Genomic DNA, 21,213 nt, shown 5'->3' with positions numbered 1-21,213 from the left:
ATTTATGTTTACCCCCATTTTGTAATACTGTGTAGCAATCATTTAAAGAAAGCAGACGTTTAAATTTACGCCTTAAGTTACCATTTTTCCTAATGCCATGTGAACGTTTATTTCTTAGACGTTTACTAAACAGAGAAAATGAATTAATCGATTTATTTTTAGAAATTGTTCCAACATTTAGAATATTATCATTTAATCCAAGTGGGTAAGCTGATTGCAAACGTTTAATCCATTCAAATTCTGACATGCACCTTGCTTTTAATTGGCACTGACTTGAAGTACTATCATTAAAAATAAGTTGCTCCACAGGTTGAATTGAAATATTTGTTACGCTATGACCTGTTTTATTAAAGTGCTGGTAAATGAAGTTATAAAATTTATTGTTATTTTTAATTAAAAAAAAATGTTCCCTAAAACGTGTTTTAAGTGATCTACCCGTCTGCCCAACGTATTGCGCACCACAACAGGGTACATTTCAAGTAATAACATAAACCACATGCATAGAATTTCATGACACATCGAATTTAATATTAACTGAAAATTTGCGGTTATTAACCGATGAAAGAATAAAAGAGGACATATTTAAAAACTTGCAACATAAACACTTCCTGGAGTTGCACTTATTTATTGTAGGATACCGATTACACGGAGCTAAATTACGCTGCGAACTAGAACCCAGCCGCATTGTACCTCCAATGAAAGATGTTCGAAGTAAACACAAAATCAATTACTAGTTGTTTTAATCTCTTATAAAGCAATGTCTCTCTCTTTCATTTTTTTTGAAAATTTCAACAATCTTTGATGTTTGATCATCACTCAGTTGCTGGCATCCCTCTCTGCACAGCATCATTAGAGCTGTCAATGTGTCCTGTGATAGACGGTTCCGATTGGTCGTGCAAAGATTGTTCATTAGACTGAACAACCTTTCCACAGAGGCAGTGCTGGAGGGCATTTCAAACTACGATAAGGTTTCAAACCGACGTCAAACAGTACGCTGGCTGCCTGACAAAAGAGGTCATAATACACTAAATAGTTTTCCTACATAATTCAATGTAAAAGCGACAACTTTGAGCGAAAATAAATGCAACATTTTGCACATAGAGACCCCCACAACCATACCTTTTCTTAAAAGCCATTCTAAGCGGAATCGATTTATGCAATAAAAAAAGATATGTCATGTACAATGCAAGAAAGAACTTGACACAAATCAAAATCGACTGTTTTTGCAACTTTTTTTTTCGGCCGTTTCTTAGTGGAATGTAACCTTTTCTAGTGCAATGGTTTACTATAGTCTTCAAGTGTATCATATTTCAGGGATTCAGTAGTGAACACCTATTCATGCCCTACCATTATCTCCGCAAGATAACACCCGAATAATGGTAAAAAGTGTAAAACATGCCTTCCTGTCAACTATGATATTTTTTTTAGAGAGTACAGTGTATTGTAACCAAGAACCGCAAACAGTAACGACTCTATTGATTGTACGCGCTGTAAAGGTTATATTACACTAATTCCGATTCCCATAGGGTCCCATTATAAAACTGACAACTTTCACAGCATTTTTCTTGCCTTTTCGACGTATCAATTTTTCTGAACCTGGTATCATTTTAAAGATGGATCTGTCATCTTCCAATAATTGCAATCAAAAACATACCGTCTCGCAACTTCTAAGAAAGTAAATCGCTGTCGAATGAACCCACCGTAGAAAAACGTGTTTCGGAATCCTAATTTCGACAAAAGCCCCACACAATAGAAAACACACCCTCAAAAGTTCATCTTTTAAGTTAGCTTCCAATCCAAGGCATCAAAGTACTCCAGACACATACAGGATATTACAAATAACCACAAAAGACATGTCTCACATTGTTAAATGGCTTATATTCAAGAAGAGAAAAGGAACTCTTTAGAAATAGGCACTACTTTCGAATGGACCACGGAGGGATACACAATGATTTAGTGTAATGTAACCTTAAAGGGAACTCAACTTTGTCCTATCCTTTTCAAACTTTCTCCACATGAGATTTGAACTATTTCCACCATGAATATGCAATTTCAGTGCATACGGATGGGGGTAAAGGCCTTAAAATGGCCATTTAAAGCGGTGACTAAATTGGCCGCAGTCGAGTCGGAATGCATGATTTTTAGTCTAAGTGACGACAGCTGATTTTGTGTCTCCAATTATTGTTACGCGTAACTTTTATGGCAAAAACTGGTATCATTGCATGCGAAATTCACCAATATATCAGCAAAAGGCCCAAATAAATGTATTGATTGTGAATCAGTGTACTTTTCTTGATGAAAAAGGAGACTTTTTTTTATTTTAAGCACTTTTTTCAATAAAAAACTCACTGACAGCATATAAAATCATGTTTTTCAAGAAAATTATTATTAAAAGCTTCACTTACAATCAAAACATACACATTGCAATTACAAAAATTAATGCTATTATGATCAGAGGCATAATTTGCAGCTTTCAAGCCGATACAAGCCTGCTACCCAAAATTAACACTTAAAAAGGCGCAAATCGCTCCTTCAACAGCTTACGACACAAAGTGACACTTGTTGCGCATCCAGATAGTCTCTTTCATAAAAATAAGTCCTGTTAGCGACATTTTATTAAGTATTCTCTTTAAAATCCAGTGTTGAAAGCTTAAGTTTTGCAAAAATGCCCACAGTCACCATGCAAAAGAGCATGTTTGCTAAGGAATTCCTACGCGAGCTGCCACACAAATGTCGTGGCAGGAAAGTCATTTGGGTGTGATTCCTCTGTAGTTCAGTGTACATTCATTCCACTACCTGGGGATGAGTATCGGGATCAATTTTCCCAGCTTGGTGAAGTGTTGACCTTTCAGGATGTTGATGGATCGTCAACAAGCGCTGCACCACTGAGGCCTCTGTTCAGGACACCGAGTCGGATTGAGGTGTACACAAACCCGCAGTCAGGCAAGGATCATCCAGACCTTTAATAAAATAAAATGTTTAGGCCCCTGAAACTGGCAATTATGTTCAACACTGAGATAAGGAAACACATAGAGGAGACATCATGCCATGGCTTTCTCATTATTGACACGGCAAACTCGAGCAGCTGGGGACTTGGCTCTAAACAAAAACAGGTATGCTCCATCAATGTGACCAAGATGGCATGTCAGAGTTAAAAAGAGCAAACAAACATACACAAGAGATATAAAGGAAATTAGAAATTAAATGCCAGAAGTAATTTCAAGTATTGTTTTTCTGTCTGCAAGGGTTGCTGTGGAAAATAGTGCTTAATGCATAGTTTGGCCTGTAGGGGTTCTGCTAGCAAGAACAAATAGAAGTCATACCTGGCCGCGAACTGTAAGCTTGAGATAACCATATCTGATGAAGTACTGCTTTATGAATGCATTCTAATTGTACTTGAACCAGATCGCATTGACAGCACAAGGCTTCAGACCCCCCAAAAGTGTGAGGCTTTCGATAGTGCTTACCTGATACCAGACCGCATTGCCCAAGACAGTGACTTTCTCCCGGAACTGCACAGGCCGCATCCGCAGCACAATCCTTAAGCTCAATCATGGTCTGGCTGACTCTGAAATAGTGAAATCTGAATTTACAGATGCTCATTTGTCTAAAGGTTATGAGTTTATTGCCTATCTTATTAAAAGTAAACACAATGACATGCTAAAGAAGACATGTGCATTTCTGAAAAGACATACAGCTGCCCGATACTTGACTAGGAAAAGGCGCTATGGTCTTCACTCTGAAATTCATTACTCTAAGGGCTTAACAGAACCAAAGCCAGATCTTACAGCTAAATGGCCCCACCTACAGCTAAATATGCTTTATAGGTTGAAAATAAAGTAATTTGTCTGAAGAACTAGTGCTATTAACTGATCAGCTATGTTACTCCACTGGCCGCAATTCTGTTAACATAGTGTATATATGGAAATACCTAGTCTACCTCATGCACCGCACCACTACGTCCACTGTAAATACACAGCTAAGTTAGTACTTTAACGAACAAACTGAAATTCATGTGTTAATTAAACAATCAGTATGATGACTCACATTGAAATCATGTCCAGTGCACCAGTCAGAGCAAGACAGCTAGCGGATTGTTGACCATCTGCGGCTCAAGGACAAATGGTCAGGCCTACAAACAAAGAGAAAAATGGCATAAATGGGTTGCATGCATGTAATTTGGCATATTTTTCATCTTGCTCTCCACCTGAAACTTCAATCTATGGACATAATAATATTTACATTTAAGATTTGTTGGAAATAATACCCTTACTTGTCCATACCAGGTCCCCCACCCATCCGGAACAGTCCAAAACCACCTAAAACATCCATTTAGACCAAAATATTGAGATCTCTCATCTATTTTAGCACCCAAATCATCAAAACATTCATTAAAATTCATTTTCTACTTGTCTCGCTTGCAGACGAATCCATGTGACCTTGACATTGCAGTAAATGTGCTTTTAAAGGTTATATTACACTAATTCCGATTCCCATAGGGTCCCATTATAAAACTGACAACTTTCACAGCATTTTTCTTGCCTTTTCGACGTATCAATTTTTCTGAACCTGGTATCATTTTAAAGATGGATCTGTCATCTTCCAATAATTGCAATCAAAAACATACCGTCTCGCAACTTCTAAGAAAGTAAATCGCTGTCGAATGAACCCACCGTAGAAAAACGTGTTTCGGAATCCTAATTTCGACAAAAGCCCCACACAATAGAAAACACACCCTCAAAAGTTCATCTTTTAAGTTAGCTTCCAATCCAAGGCATCAAAGTACTCCAGACACATACAGGATATTACAAATAACCACAAAAGACATGTCTCACATTGTTAAATGGCTTATATTCAAGAAGAGAAAAGGAACTCTTTAGAAATAGGCACTACTTTCGAATGGACCACGGAGGGATACACAATGATTTAGTGTAATGTAACCTTAAAGGGAACTCAACTTTGTCCTATCCTTTTCAAACTTTCTCCACATGAGATTTGAACTATTTCCACCATGAATATGCAATTTCAGTGCATACGGATGGGGGTAAAGGCCTTAAAATGGCCATTTAAAGCGGTGACTAAATTGGCCGCAGTCGAGTCGGAATGCATGATTTTTAGTCTAAGTGACGACAGCTGATTTTGTGTCTCCAATTATTGTTACGCGTAACTTTTATGGCAAAAACTGGTATCATTGCATGCGAAATTCACCAATATATCAGCAAAAGGCCCAAATAAATGTATTGATTGTGAATCAGTGTACTTTTCTTGATGAAAAAGGAGACTTTTTTTTATTTTAAGCACTTTTTTCAATAAAAAACTCACTGACAGCATATAAAATCATGTTTTTCAAGAAAATTATTATTAAAAGCTTCACTTACAATCAAAACATACACATTGCAATTACAAAAATTAATGCTATTATGATCAGAGGCATAATTTGCAGCTTTCAAGCCGATACAAGCCTGCTACCCAAAATTAACACTTAAAAAGGCGCAAATCGCTCCTTCAACAGCTTACGACACAAAGTGACACTTGTTGCGCATCCAGATAGTCTCTTTCATAAAAATAAGTCCTGTTAGCGACATTTTATTAAGTATTCTCTTTAAAATCCAGTGTTGAAAGCTTAAGTTTTGCAAAAATGCCCACAGTCACCATGCAAAAGAGCATGTTTGCTAAGGAATTCCTACGCGAGCTGCCACACAAATGTCGTGGCAGGAAAGTCATTTGGGTGTGATTCCTCTGTAGTTCAGTGTACATTCATTCCACTACCTGGGGATGAGTATCGGGATCAATTTTCCCAGCTTGGTGAAGTGTTGACCTTTCAGGATGTTGATGGATCGTCAACAAGCGCTGCACCACTGAGGCCTCTGTTCAGGACACCGAGTCGGATTGAGGTGTACACAAACCCGCAGTCAGGCAAGGATCATCCAGACCTTTAATAAAATAAAATGTTTAGGCCCCTGAAACTGGCAATTATGTTCAACACTGAGATAAGGAAACACATAGAGGAGACATCATGCCATGGCTTTCTCATTATTGACACGGCAAACTCGAGCAGCTGGGGACTTGGCTCTAAACAAAAACAGGTATGCTCCATCAATGTGACCAAGATGGCATGTCAGAGTTAAAAAGAGCAAACAAACATACACAAGAGATATAAAGGAAATTAGAAATTAAATGCCAGAAGTAATTTCAAGTATTGTTTTTCTGTCTGCAAGGGTTGCTGTGGAAAATAGTGCTTAATGCATAGTTTGGCCTGTAGGGGTTCTGCTAGCAAGAACAAATAGAAGTCATACCTGGCCGCGAACTGTAAGCTTGAGATAACCATATCTGATGAAGTACTGCTTTATGAATGCATTCTAATTGTACTTGAACCAGATCGCATTGACAGCACAAGGCTTCAGACCCCCCAAAAGTGTGAGGCTTTCGATAGTGCTTACCTGATACCAGACCGCATTGCCCAAGACAGTGACTTTCTCCCGGAACTGCACAGGCCGCATCCGCAGCACAATCCTTAAGCTCAATCATGGTCTGGCTGACTCTGAAATAGTGAAATCTGAATTTACAGATGCTCATTTGTCTAAAGGTTATGAGTTTATTGCCTATCTTATTAAAAGTAAACACAATGACATGCTAAAGAAGACATGTGCATTTCTGAAAAGACATACAGCTGCCCGATACTTGACTAGGAAAAGGCGCTATGGTCTTCACTCTGAAATTCATTACTCTAAGGGCTTAACAGAACCAAAGCCAGATCTTACAGCTAAATGGCCCCACCTACAGCTAAATATGCTTTATAGGTTGAAAATAAAGTAATTTGTCTGAAGAACTAGTGCTATTAACTGATCAGCTATGTTACTCCACTGGCCGCAATTCTGTTAACATAGTGTATATATGGAAATACCTAGTCTACCTCATGCACCGCACCACTACGTCCACTGTAAATACACAGCTAAGTTAGTACTTTAACGAACAAACTGAAATTCATGTGTTAATTAAACAATCAGTATGATGACTCACATTGAAATCATGTCCAGTGCACCAGTCAGAGCAAGACAGCTAGCGGATTGTTGACCATCTGCGGCTCAAGGACAAATGGTCAGGCCTACAAACAAAGAGAAAAATGGCATAAATGGGTTGCATGCATGTAATTTGGCATATTTTTCATCTTGCTCTCCACCTGAAACTTCAATCTATGGACATAATAATATTTACATTTAAGATTTGTTGGAAATAATACCCTTACTTGTCCATACCAGGTCCCCCACCCATCCGGAACAGTCCAAAACCACCTAAAACATCCATTTAGACCAAAATATTGAGATCTCTCATCTATTTTAGCACCCAAATCATCAAAACATTCATTAAAATTCATTTTCTACTTGTCTCGCTTGCAGACGAATCCATGTGACCTTGACATTGCAGTAAATGTGCTTTTAAAGGTTATATTACACTAATTCCGATTCCCATAGGGTCCCATTATAAAACTGACAACTTTCACAGCATTTTTCTTGCCTTTTCGACGTATCAATTTTTCTGAACCTGGTATCATTTTAAAGATGGATCTGTCATCTTCCAATAATTGCAATCAAAAACATACCGTCTCGCAACTTCTAAGAAAGTAAATCGCTGTCGAATGAACCCACCGTAGAAAAACGTGTTTCGGAATCCTAATTTCGACAAAAGCCCCACACAATAGAAAACACACCCTCAAAAGTTCATCTTTTAAGTTAGCTTCCAATCCAAGGCATCAAAGTACTCCAGACACATACAGGATATTACAAATAACCACAAAAGACATGTCTCACATTGTTAAATGGCTTATATTCAAGAAGAGAAAAGGAACTCTTTAGAAATAGGCACTACTTTCGAATGGACCACGGAGGGATACACAATGATTTAGTGTAATGTAACCTTAAAGGGAACTCAACTTTGTCCTATCCTTTTCAAACTTTCTCCACATGAGATTTGAACTATTTCCACCATGAATATGCAATTTCAGTGCATACGGATGGGGGTAAAGGCCTTAAAATGGCCATTTAAAGCGGTGACTAAATTGGCCGCAGTCGAGTCGGAATGCATGATTTTTAGTCTAAGTGACGACAGCTGATTTTGTGTCTCCAATTATTGTTACGCGTAACTTTTATGGCAAAAACTGGTATCATTGCATGCGAAATTCACCAATATATCAGCAAAAGGCCCAAATAAATGTATTGATTGTGAATCAGTGTACTTTTCTTGATGAAAAAGGAGACTTTTTTTTATTTTAAGCACTTTTTTCAATAAAAAACTCACTGACAGCATATAAAATCATGTTTTTCAAGAAAATTATTATTAAAAGCTTCACTTACAATCAAAACATACACATTGCAATTACAAAAATTAATGCTATTATGATCAGAGGCATAATTTGCAGCTTTCAAGCCGATACAAGCCTGCTACCCAAAATTAACACTTAAAAAGGCGCAAATCGCTCCTTCAACAGCTTACGACACAAAGTGACACTTGTTGCGCATCCAGATAGTCTCTTTCATAAAAATAAGTCCTGTTAGCGACATTTTATTAAGTATTCTCTTTAAAATCCAGTGTTGAAAGCTTAAGTTTTGCAAAAATGCCCACAGTCACCATGCAAAAGAGCATGTTTGCTAAGGAATTCCTACGCGAGCTGCCACACAAATGTCGTGGCAGGAAAGTCATTTGGGTGTGATTCCTCTGTAGTTCAGTGTACATTCATTCCACTACCTGGGGATGAGTATCGGGATCAATTTTCCCAGCTTGGTGAAGTGTTGACCTTTCAGGATGTTGATGGATCGTCAACAAGCGCTGCACCACTGAGGCCTCTGTTCAGGACACCGAGTCGGATTGAGGTGTACACAAACCCGCAGTCAGGCAAGGATCATCCAGACCTTTAATAAAATAAAATGTTTAGGCCCCTGAAACTGGCAATTATGTTCAACACTGAGATAAGGAAACACATAGAGGAGACATCATGCCATGGCTTTCTCATTATTGACACGGCAAACTCGAGCAGCTGGGGACTTGGCTCTAAACAAAAACAGGTATGCTCCATCAATGTGACCAAGATGGCATGTCAGAGTTAAAAAGAGCAAACAAACATACACAAGAGATATAAAGGAAATTAGAAATTAAATGCCAGAAGTAATTTCAAGTATTGTTTTTCTGTCTGCAAGGGTTGCTGTGGAAAATAGTGCTTAATGCATAGTTTGGCCTGTAGGGGTTCTGCTAGCAAGAACAAATAGAAGTCATACCTGGCCGCGAACTGTAAGCTTGAGATAACCATATCTGATGAAGTACTGCTTTATGAATGCATTCTAATTGTACTTGAACCAGATCGCATTGACAGCACAAGGCTTCAGACCCCCCAAAAGTGTGAGGCTTTCGATAGTGCTTACCTGATACCAGACCGCATTGCCCAAGACAGTGACTTTCTCCCGGAACTGCACAGGCCGCATCCGCAGCACAATCCTTAAGCTCAATCATGGTCTGGCTGACTCTGAAATAGTGAAATCTGAATTTACAGATGCTCATTTGTCTAAAGGTTATGAGTTTATTGCCTATCTTATTAAAAGTAAACACAATGACATGCTAAAGAAGACATGTGCATTTCTGAAAAGACATACAGCTGCCCGATACTTGACTAGGAAAAGGCGCTATGGTCTTCACTCTGAAATTCATTACTCTAAGGGCTTAACAGAACCAAAGCCAGATCTTACAGCTAAATGGCCCCACCTACAGCTAAATATGCTTTATAGGTTGAAAATAAAGTAATTTGTCTGAAGAACTAGTGCTATTAACTGATCAGCTATGTTACTCCACTGGCCGCAATTCTGTTAACATAGTGTATATATGGAAATACCTAGTCTACCTCATGCACCGCACCACTACGTCCACTGTAAATACACAGCTAAGTTAGTACTTTAACGAACAAACTGAAATTCATGTGTTAATTAAACAATCAGTATGATGACTCACATTGAAATCATGTCCAGTGCACCAGTCAGAGCAAGACAGCTAGCGGATTGTTGACCATCTGCGGCTCAAGGACAAATGGTCAGGCCTACAAACAAAGAGAAAAATGGCATAAATGGGTTGCATGCATGTAATTTGGCATATTTTTCATCTTGCTCTCCACCTGAAACTTCAATCTATGGACATAATAATATTTACATTTAAGATTTGTTGGAAATAATACCCTTACTTGTCCATACCAGGTCCCCCACCCATCCGGAACAGTCCAAAACCACCTAAAACATCCATTTAGACCAAAATATTGAGATCTCTCATCTATTTTAGCACCCAAATCATCAAAACATTCATTAAAATTCATTTTCTACTTGTCTCGCTTGCAGACGAATCCATGTGACCTTGACATTGCAGTAAATGTGCTTTTAAAGGTTATATTACACTAATTCCGATTCCCATAGGGTCCCATTATAAAACTGACAACTTTCACAGCATTTTTCTTGCCTTTTCGACGTATCAATTTTTCTGAACCTGGTATCATTTTAAAGATGGATCTGTCATCTTCCAATAATTGCAATCAAAAACATACCGTCTCGCAACTTCTAAGAAAGTAAATCGCTGTCGAATGAACCCACCGTAGAAAAACGTGTTTCGGAATCCTAATTTCGACAAAAGCCCCACACAATAGAAAACACACCCTCAAAAGTTCATCTTTTAAGTTAGCTTCCAATCCAAGGCATCAAAGTACTCCAGACACATACAGGATATTACAAATAACCACAAAAGACATGTCTCACATTGTTAAATGGCTTATATTCAAGAAGAGAAAAGGAACTCTTTAGAAATAGGCACTACTTTCGAATGGACCACGGAGGGATACACAATGATTTAGTGTAATGTAACCTGAATAATAAAACCCGATATTAACCGAGCGCGTGGTTACACACAACTATACGATATTCTTTGTTCGCTCGCCGAAAGTTGGGTTTTGTTATGAAACTTTTGATCGTTTTGAGAAAAAATTCGGACGCCGATTGGGATTTTTTCAGATGCCGATTGGGAATTTTCGCTCGATTGGGAAAGTACCGTTTACCGGTACTTTATAAAGAAGGAGGAAAATCGCTGCACTGAAATATATCGCAAATAGGAAGAACAGAAGCTTACTTATATTACATATGCCATCAAAAACATACTAGTAATATATAGATCAAATCGTTACAATTAATTTTACTATAATAGCTCAGGCGTTCGAATATACCTGAAACCGCTCTACATTCACTCATCTGAAAATTAAACGGATCTGAAAAGAATCCGAAATACTATTATACTAGTTCTGGCTACCATAACTTTAAATGTCGCTTTTTATGATTTTTGACTGGCGCGACTTTATAGTTATGGACCAACCCCATAAGGAAAGTCAACCAGAAATTTCCGAAAAGTTGACAGTTAATAAAGACCGGTCCAAAACAGCTTTTAAATGCAGTTATTGTCCCAAATCAACCACTTGATCGGAAAGATTGACATTTTTTCACATTTAACTGATATAATATTTCACAAAATACTATCTTAAACATTTAAAATTTATCTATTCTGCTTTTACATATCGAGAAAAACAGCGATGTGACAGACTTACTTGAAATGCGAATCTCCCGAGATTTAACGGTCATATGACGTTATTTCTATTTTTAGTAACATACCGTGTGCTCAGGTGTTTTCAAATTCAGAATGACATTTCCCGGTATTTTAGATTATTCTGGCTTGTCTTGTAAACAAATTGTAGTTTAAATACAAACTCAAAGTAAATATTATTTAAAACTACCTGATTCACACTAAAATCAGTCTTATAATCCACCAGACGTAAGTTATTTATCACAAATAATAGATTTCAGAAAACGAAAGTAATGTTTACAATTTCAGCAAATAATGTCAATGTCGACCCGAAAGTATCCAAATGAAAACTCGCCACGTGACAAAGCGACAATGGCGTTAAAATTGTGAATTTCAGACTGATGAGAGTTATTTTCGTATATTGTAAGATGCATTTGAAACATTTGAACCTTAAAATAATCCCCGATGCAGTATTTTATATTCATTCACCAATATATGTAGAAATGTATCCAAGAAAATGAGCTTTCTTTGATTTATAGCGTGACATAAATATGTTATGACTCTTGTTGACTTTCGATACGGGGTTAGCTTCAGCGTACAGGTCTGTCAATACTATATAAACTGTACGCTGAAGTTTCTTTAGCTACTATTATACTAGTCTATATCGAACGGGAAATGGTGCGAAAAGTCCTGGATGCTTCTTGATGGACGAAATCGATTCTTTTCAAAACTATGTCAGAAAATGATCGGATTCAATAATTATTTGTAAAAACAACCTCATACAACTTAAACGGCATTTTGATTTATAACTTTTGTAAAACCTTGAAATTGACTCACCTGTTATTAACGTTAAATCTGACTAATACGCCATTTTGAAATGATTATGTAAAACGCGGTACCTAAATTTGCGGACACTGTCTAGAGTCCGGTAGCAGGCACTTTCGGCCCCAAGCTCTTTCGACCCAGTCCGAAATTTCAGGCCTATTCGGCCCCAAGCTTATTCGGCCCCAAATCGACCAGGCTCATTCGGCCCCATATTTTATTACACCTATTAACAGCGGGTGTATGATTGAATAAAGGAGTTCAAAATGATATATATTGTGTTGTCGGTTTGTTTCTTTGTAATGCTTTTGATTATTGATGATAAAATGAAATTAATTGAAAACCATTATTGTTTTACAAACTGTTACCAATGTATGTAATTGTTTTAATTGTTAAATTGTGCCTGCTTTTAATTGCATCGATTGTCGGTTTGTTTGTTAAATATTGCGTTTGATTAAAGGTGTAAATGTAGGTATTTGTTTCATATGTTGGATTGTTGTTGTTTTTTGTCGGTTATTTAGCAACTCTTAACGACGGAATATTGCAAAAACGTATAAAAGTGCTATTACTGTTTTCATTGGTATCATAAATCATTTTGCTGTCTATGTTATACTTTGGTTACTAGTTCTATAATTGTGCTCTGAAATTTGGTATGATATTGGATGTTACTTGTGTAAATCGTAAATAAATTTTAACAAACAGTGTAAGTGTTAGTGTTTGTGATTGTGAATTTGTAATGGAGGAGGACAAGTGTTTGGTGTGTTAGAAGGCCGTTCGCTCGCTGCAGCATGGCATCACATGTGACGTTTGTGACAAATGGCAGCATCGCACCTGCAACACAGGTAAGTGTTAATTCAAACTCTATTTTTTAAATATAATGTCTAAGATTTTCGACAGTCAATTAATTGTCCAATATAAGCGATTTAGTTTATATGTCCAAGTAACAAAGATTTTCCACTCGGCCCTCCCCTCTCAAGTTTTTATTTCTGAGTGTATTTATCATATATAATCTACATATGTTTCGTGTATTCAATCTTTATTCTACAAAAGTTTCGTTTATAAAAATACCAATATTCCAAAATTAGAAAGTTGTATATTGATATCGACAAAATCAATTATAGCCGCCCTAGTAAGCATACATTGATACTTTTGGTCACAAATACTAACAATAAAATTCAAAATTCTCTCCGAAACATTGTAAAAATTCTTTTAAATGAGAACTGAGACATTTAATGCAAACGTGAATTAATCTAATTGCCTTATAACTATTTGTTAATCTGGTTACACACATGTATTTTACAACCAGATAAAGGTCATAAAACCGGGCATAGGTGCGGGTGCTATTCAATGGCTTCACTCGATAATGAAAGACGGGGTCGTAGTAATTAATGAATTATGATGTGGAGTTTATTATTATAGTCTCATCCAATATTTATATTTTTCATAACTTTGATAATATATAACATTAAGATGATGATGCAATACAGGTTAGTGTCATTGCCAACTGACTAGCTGAGATAATCGACAAATAAATTATTTTCCTAAGTAAGCTTGAACATGGGTCTAATTTGCCATTTTTTAAATTTATTTTATTGTCATTGTTATAATTTGCCAATTTTTTAATTTGTTTTATTTTCAGTTCAAAGTTTACTGATTTATTAACTTAAATCTACATTTTTGTTACCTGTTAATCCGAATACACACCACACATGTATTAAACAAACTGCTTAAGGTCATAAAACCGGGCATAGGTGCGAGTGTGCTAGACAATAGACCAGTTCACGCGTGACGTCACGCGCACCTGCGTGTTTACATCCGGGCTATATTGGTAGTCAAAAGAAAGATACAATCAATGGGGAGAAATAGAGCGTGATCGGTTAAATTTAAACGATTATATTTAGATTTTATTTTTCAACATGCCAACAAGTTGTTCTACGTTACTGAAACAAATAAGATTGAACACAATGAATAAATAGATCAATTCCAAATAAAAAACATTTACAAATTAACCATAATGGTATTAGTCTGGGCAGGGACCTTTACCCTGGTCCGGGAAAACTAACATGTTGACACATTAAATAAGCATTTAATTAAATTAAATGCAATAGTTTTCATTTGATTGTTTGCATCAATCTTGAAATCGTTTAAGCCTTTGTATTCCGGTGTTTAATTGCCCCTTTGTTCTGCCTAATCCGATTATCTCGTTTTGATCAGATATTGTCCAGACCTAACTAACAACATGGTGTCATAAATCACACTAGGTGGCAGATGACAGTCTGGTCATTAAACGCAATTGATGATGCCACTATGTCTTCATTCTGGTAGTATTAAGTAACTAGGCATTTGGTTGAATAAATTTACCACCGACATACTAAACAGTTGCTTAAATTAGATATGTTACATATTGTACAAATTTGAAGTCTATAGATTATCGGAAATTGAACACGGTAAAGATACAAGCCCGTTTTATTTATAAAAAAAAGTATTTATGAATTATAAAATGTAAATAAAAAATATTTGACGTATTTAGCGGGCATCGGTTATTTATAAATACGTCATTCCGTATGAAGATGTAATGTTACGGCAATGCACGAAATACATCATAAAAACAAGAAATTACGTTTGACATCAATGGGGGTAAATAATAATGAAACAATATGTATATATTATATTATATATGTATATATATAATATGTTGTGTGTGTGTGTGTGTGTGTTTGTGTGTGTTAAATGTTAGATACTCGAGATAAATGTCATACTCGATCACTAGTAACGAGTTTACAAAATACATGAATACACAGTTCAATTTGCATCATGTGAGGTTGTGTTTTTCAGTTGAATGTTAATATTCCTCAAGTCATTCTCTGAACAACACCCATCCAAATTAAAATTACATGTAAATACCGTCATGAACTTTGCTTTTACTAGGGCTTTGTAGTAGGTTTTTTTTTCAATGAAACACTTACACATTCTAGCTATCACTATTCTTTTATTATTCTAGTTTACTCATGCAATTGATAATTATAATTTTATATTTAGATGTATCATTATTTTTATTGAAGCTGTTCTGCAAATAATTATACGGCTAATGCATAGAGCTGTTTGTTGCGTCGAATTGTCTGTCGTTCAGTCTTCACTCAGACAATCTTAATTACTTTTATGCTAATGACGCGTTCTTTTAAAATGCAAAAAAATGTGTTAATGCATTCTTTTGGCGCTGAACATAATAATTTTTAAATATAGGTGTTGTTTTTTTAGTTTCTTTTCGACTTATTGACTAAACAAGTCTCGTTATCCATATGCTTTGCGTTAGCTGAAGGCAATGCTTTTGACTACCAGTGCATTGCGCATGCGCGAAAATCAGGAATCAAAACAATAACAGTGAACTGGTCTATGGCTTCATTCGATAATGAATGACGGGGTCGGAGTAATTAAAGAAAACAACATCTGTTTAATGCATTAACAATGTGTGAACAAGTGTATGCTGTCAATAAGAATAAAAATTGATACTTTATTGGTTATGATGATAATTATGATGATGATTATTATTATGCTGATGACTGTGATGCTTATGATAAATGATGATGATTAATATTAATATGATGATTATTCTGATGATATCATTGCATTATTAATAAAATGAACAACTTGTGTGCAGTAAATTATGTATTATGTAATTATAGTAAATTAATGTATTGTGTTGTTAAGACGTATGTATTCCATATCGTTATAACTTTAACATTATCCAAATATATGTAATATAAATTATTTTATAGTTTGTTTTATTTTCAAAGGCGTCTCATACTCTTGTATCTATTCTTCTCATTTTGACGACGATATACCTGAAGCAAAAGACAAGAGATTTTTTTTCAAATGCATTTATCCTCAATAAAGATAATATATTACTGCTGTAATAAACAATATTCCATAGTTTTAAAGAGTTTCGACCAATATATTTGCAACGATTAATTCAAATAAAAAATGGGGCCGAAAAAGCCTGGTACTTGGGCCGAATGAGCCTGAAATTGGGGCCGAATAAGCCTGAAAAAACCGGGGCCGAAAGAGCTTGGGGCCGAAAAAGCCGACAACCCTAGAGTCCAATGTGACTTTCGATACATTAGTCCAGTCAGCGTAGCCGAAAAAATGGGTCAACCTAGACAAAATTGCAAAAGTTTTTCTTTTATACTTTTTTGCTTCTTAGGTACCTCTTCTATAACATACTAAAAGTCCCAGCATGGGGAATGCGCCAAACTTCAGAAAAATTAGTTGGAACATTACCACCCTATTTAGGAAGTAACTTTGGAACTGCAAATGTATTCAAAATTGTTAAACCTGTAAAATAAGGCTATGCAATTGGGTTAAATTAGTGTTTATGTATTTTATGTGATATTATGAGTTTCTAAAGCTTATTGATGAAAAGAAAACACGTCAAGAAAGCTTTCAAATATCTAATTATATACATTACCAAGAGGGGTAAACTTACCCCACCCACTCAAAATTACATGCTAAATTAATCACTACACCACCGAACAATGCATTTCATAACATTGGATGGTATTAATATAATAAGTGAAATGAATATAAAGAAGGGAAAAGTAAATAATTATTATCATAAGAGGTGGTTTCTTTTAACACAATGTTACATAATGGCCATTTAAAATAAAAATTTCCATGCAATGTATACTGATCAACATTATAGATACGGGCCAATATAAGTATCCTGTACGCCATTTATATGTAGGATAGAATATGTGTCTGAAATTAATTCTTTAAATGTATATGTACTTTTTACTTAATTACACACTTATACATTGCATACATGGCAAACACAAGAAACATTGACTCATATCAATCAAATCAATAGCTCAGTCCATGGGCGTCCGCCCATGAGGGCAAATGGGGTCAGCGGACCCCCCCCCCCCCCCTGGAAAATCGATGAGAAAAAACAGATAGTTGAATATGAAAAAATCTAAACGTGTACATTTATGATTCCTGAAATGAACAATTGGGTCAGAATGACCCCTGGTTAGTTTCACATGAACATCAACTCCCATCTACATGAAAACAAATCGTGGATGCGGTTTTTTCACAATTTATTTACTCTCAAAACATTGTTCTAAACATGATTGATTCGTGCGAAATCTACGGGAAAAGTCAATCATTTAACATTTATTCAGTCCCTGAATAGGAAGTGAAGGCGACGTGGGTCTCTGTCGAACTTCTCGATGATTTTTTGAATGAACATATTCTTGTCAGTGTTGATCCGACCCCTGCGAACGTTCATTATGCATAATCATAAGAGCCTGTCGTCGGACATGGTGGATCTTAGCCATGTCTTGACTCGTCTCAGCGTGCTAAATGATCGTTCCGCCGTACAAGTGGTGGCGGGCAGGATTAGTAATATGATCATAGCCTCACGCACGGCTGGAAACAAATCCGTTTTTTTGCAAAATCTGACTCATTCTGTTCGATGGATTCCTTCTAGTTCATGTCGTACCATGACATTGCGTCTTGTTCAAAATTATCGATTTGATAAAATTCGTCGATGGTTCGGACTGTATCTTCATAGTCTGATCGATCGAAATTTGTGATGTGGTTCGGATGGAGTTGATATAACATGAACTCGGGCATATTAGATTCTGAAAATCGGCTTCCTAGAGACTGGATCAGTGAGTCCATGTGCGGAATATAAATTTTGCGTCGGTAGTATTCTTTACTGGTTCCACCAACATTTGCTCGGTGTACTTGCCGTGGTATTGCCATTGTAACATCAATATCTTCGGCTGTGTTAAATTATTGCCGGACCGAATATATTCTACGCGGAAATCGAATCCGCGTTTTCTCGATGATCGGTGAACATCGATGTCAGATTATCGACGTGTTTTTTGACACCGTAGCAATGGAAGACATTCTCAAAACGAATTTCCGCATTGCGCACATGCTTTGCAAATATTCTATATATCTTCTCATTTTTACAGGGCTTTTTATCAGGCAATTGGGAAGAGGCCTTAGTCTTTCAAACTGGGAATTTCATGCGCGATATATAACTGCTCATTTTGGGAAGGCCGTGTTTTGAAAGTATTTGAAACAGGGTCCTTTTCACTGCGCAGACGTATTAAGACACTCTGTGGTGCATTCTTAATCATATTAGAGCTCATTGCTTTCAATTTGGGAGATGCCCAATATGTCTAAAATTTTTATTATACCCCCCTTCGAAGGAGAGGGGGTATATTGCTTTGCACATGTCGATCGGTCTGTCGGTCGGTCCGTCCACCAGGTGGTTTCCGGATGATAACTCAAGAACGCTTGGGGCTAGGATCATGAAACTTCATAGGTACATTGATCATGACTTGCAAATGACCCCTATTGATTTTGAAGACACTAGGTCAAAGTGACCCGAAATAGTAAAATGGTTTCCGGATGATAACTCAAGAACGCATACGCCTAGGATCATGAAACTTCATGGGTAGATTGATCATGACTCGCAGATGACCCCTATTGATTTTGAGGTCACTAGGTCAAAGTGACCCGAAATAGAAAAATGGTTTCCGGATGATAACTCAAGAACGCATATGCCTAGGATCATGAAACTTCATGGGTAGATTGATTATGATTCGCAGATGACCCCTATTGATTTTGAGGTCACTAGGTCAAGGTGACCCGAAATAGTAAAATGGTTTACGGATGATAACTCAAGAACGCATATGCCTAGGATCATTAAACTTCATAGGTAGATTGATCATGACTCGCAGATGACCCCTATTAATTTTGAGGTCACAAGGTCAAAGGTCAAGGTGACCCGAAATAGTAAAATGATTTTCGGATGATAACTCAAGAACGCTTTTGCCTAGGATCATGACACTTCGTAGGTACATTGATCGTGACTCGCAGATGACCCCTATTGATTTTCAGGTCACTAGGTCAAAGGTCACAGTAACAAAAAACGTATTCACACAATGGCTTCCACTACAACGGACAGCCCATATGGGGGGCATGCATGTTTTACAAACAGCCCTGATTTGTTTGTTTTACAATTTGGGAAATTCCGCTATTATTTTTGGAAAAAATGACCTTATTTTCAAGTGGGAAAGGGCCGAATTTCGGCCCCTGTTATTTAAGGGTGAAAAGCCCTGTTTAGCAGACAGTCTACGCACATCTGATTTGAACGTTATGTTAAGTAACTGTGTTATAAATTTATCAAGATGTAATACCAATAAATCTGTATCCTCGCCAACTACAATAACATTTTCAATGGCAGTATCTACAATTAAACAATCAGCATCATCATTTGCACCATACATTCACCAAGCGTGAAAAAGTTGTGTTTGTTTTCAGGATTATTCAAAACATCTTCTTTCTTCACTTTCAGCTGAGTTTCCAATCAAAACGTCACAGCTTTTCCGAGTTTCCCCTTTGTCCGGCGTAGATGGGTAATATCCTTGATGGTCCTTACTTATATCCATCAAATACAACAGTGATATCGCCTTTATAATTTCGGTACAGATAGTCGTAGTACATCAGACATATGTCTCCAAATGAAGACCCTTGCATCCAAGAAAGTCGATGAATGAGTGACCCTCGGGCGGGCGGGCGGCCTCCATCTATAACGTAGCAAGTTCCATCCGAGTTATCAGTCTGTCCACCATTCCTTCGATCTGTTCATCATCCACTTTCTAACTCTCCTTACATCTCATGGAATTTTATATGACTGGATTCCTGTAAAACACGAAATCAAAGATTATTAAGAAATCACACACACACAAAACATTTAAATGCGACCTTTTAATGTTTTCCCTAAAATAGTGGAAACTAATTTTCTTATGGCCGTTATATTGGCTTTTGTACTTTATTTTACAAAGTACTATCGCAATATTTGAAATATTTGATTTGTTTTGGTTAAGCTATTACTCGCCGCTTGAAAAACTGTTTGTTTTCCCATCGGGTTTTTGAAAAGAGCCGTAAAAACATTGTTTTACAGACGAAAACAGAATCGCCTCGTAGAAATCTTAATTTGCCTTAAAAATCGAAGGCAGAGTGGTTCGAGATTAAATATTCCAGAAACCGTTATAATAATTATGTTATACATAAATTCTTTGCAACAATGATCAACGTGTTCTATCTTAATATAAAATACACATGTACTGTTAAATACCTGAAGATATGTTGATCTCAAAGCCGAATGCCAGTATTAATCTATTTTATCACATTTTATTGTTGATAAATAATTAAATCGCTGTACACAATCTAAGTTGGCGCTTAGAACTCTGAATACAAATGTATGTTATTTCGAATGTTAGCTCAAAAAGGGTGAACATCTGCAGGATTTCTTAATAATTTACAAACGTTTTTATTGCAGCAATGCTAACAGGCGGTGGAGCAATGTATACACCTTTTCACAGCACGTGGTTTGCGGATTTGCGTATACAAGACTTTAATTCCATACAAAGTGAGGACATCGAACTATTCATACAGTTGACGAAGGTCCTCATCTAGATTGATAATATGCTAAAATAATGTTAGGACCCGGTTGTAAGGCCTCTCTTTCGAAAATGTCCTCAAATTGTTGGTCAAAAGTCAATAGCAGGTCCACGTATAAGTAGTGAAACAAACACACACACGCACAAGGGCGGACTAGGTTTACACGTAATGCCCTCCGCAATCATCGTGACCAAGTAATCTACAAGTATGTATCTAGAATAAGGCTACATTCAAACATTGGAAGCATTTAACAAAGAATTTAAAAGCCACATGCTTATCAAAACATATACACAAGCAAACGATTCACCAGAAACATTTAAA

At 36.6% G+C, this 21,213-nt stretch overlaps 1 long non-coding RNA gene across 4 annotated transcripts; it reads right to left on the bottom strand.

Annotated features, from left to right (window-relative positions):
• Positions 1–1,493: 1,493 nt before the first annotated feature.
• LOC127860175 (uncharacterized) lies at positions 1,494–12,482 on the bottom strand. 4 transcript variants are annotated; one of them, XR_008039615.1, is made up of 10 exons: positions 12,430–12,482; positions 9,994–10,078; positions 9,414–9,514; positions 8,743–8,906; positions 7,021–7,105; positions 6,441–6,541; positions 4,274–5,933; positions 4,048–4,132; positions 3,468–3,568; positions 1,494–2,960 (listed from the first exon to the last, which is right to left on the bottom strand). It is a non-coding gene; the product is annotated as an uncharacterized LOC127860175 (long non-coding RNA). The 4 variants fall into 4 exon arrangements; XR_008039616.1 differs by lacking the exon at positions 12,430–12,482 and adding an exon at positions 10,214–10,747; XR_008039614.1 differs by lacking the exon at positions 12,430–12,482 and adding an exon at positions 10,220–10,747.
• Positions 12,483–21,213: the final 8,731 nt, after the last annotated feature.

This window comes from Dreissena polymorpha, chromosome 15 (genome assembly GCF_020536995.1).
Source record: "Dreissena polymorpha isolate Duluth1 chromosome 15, UMN_Dpol_1.0, whole genome shotgun sequence".
In the NCBI taxonomy this organism is placed as follows: Eukaryota; Metazoa; Mollusca; class Bivalvia; order Myida; family Dreissenidae; genus Dreissena; species Dreissena polymorpha.
This window is presented reverse-complemented; position numbering and strand designations above follow the sequence as displayed.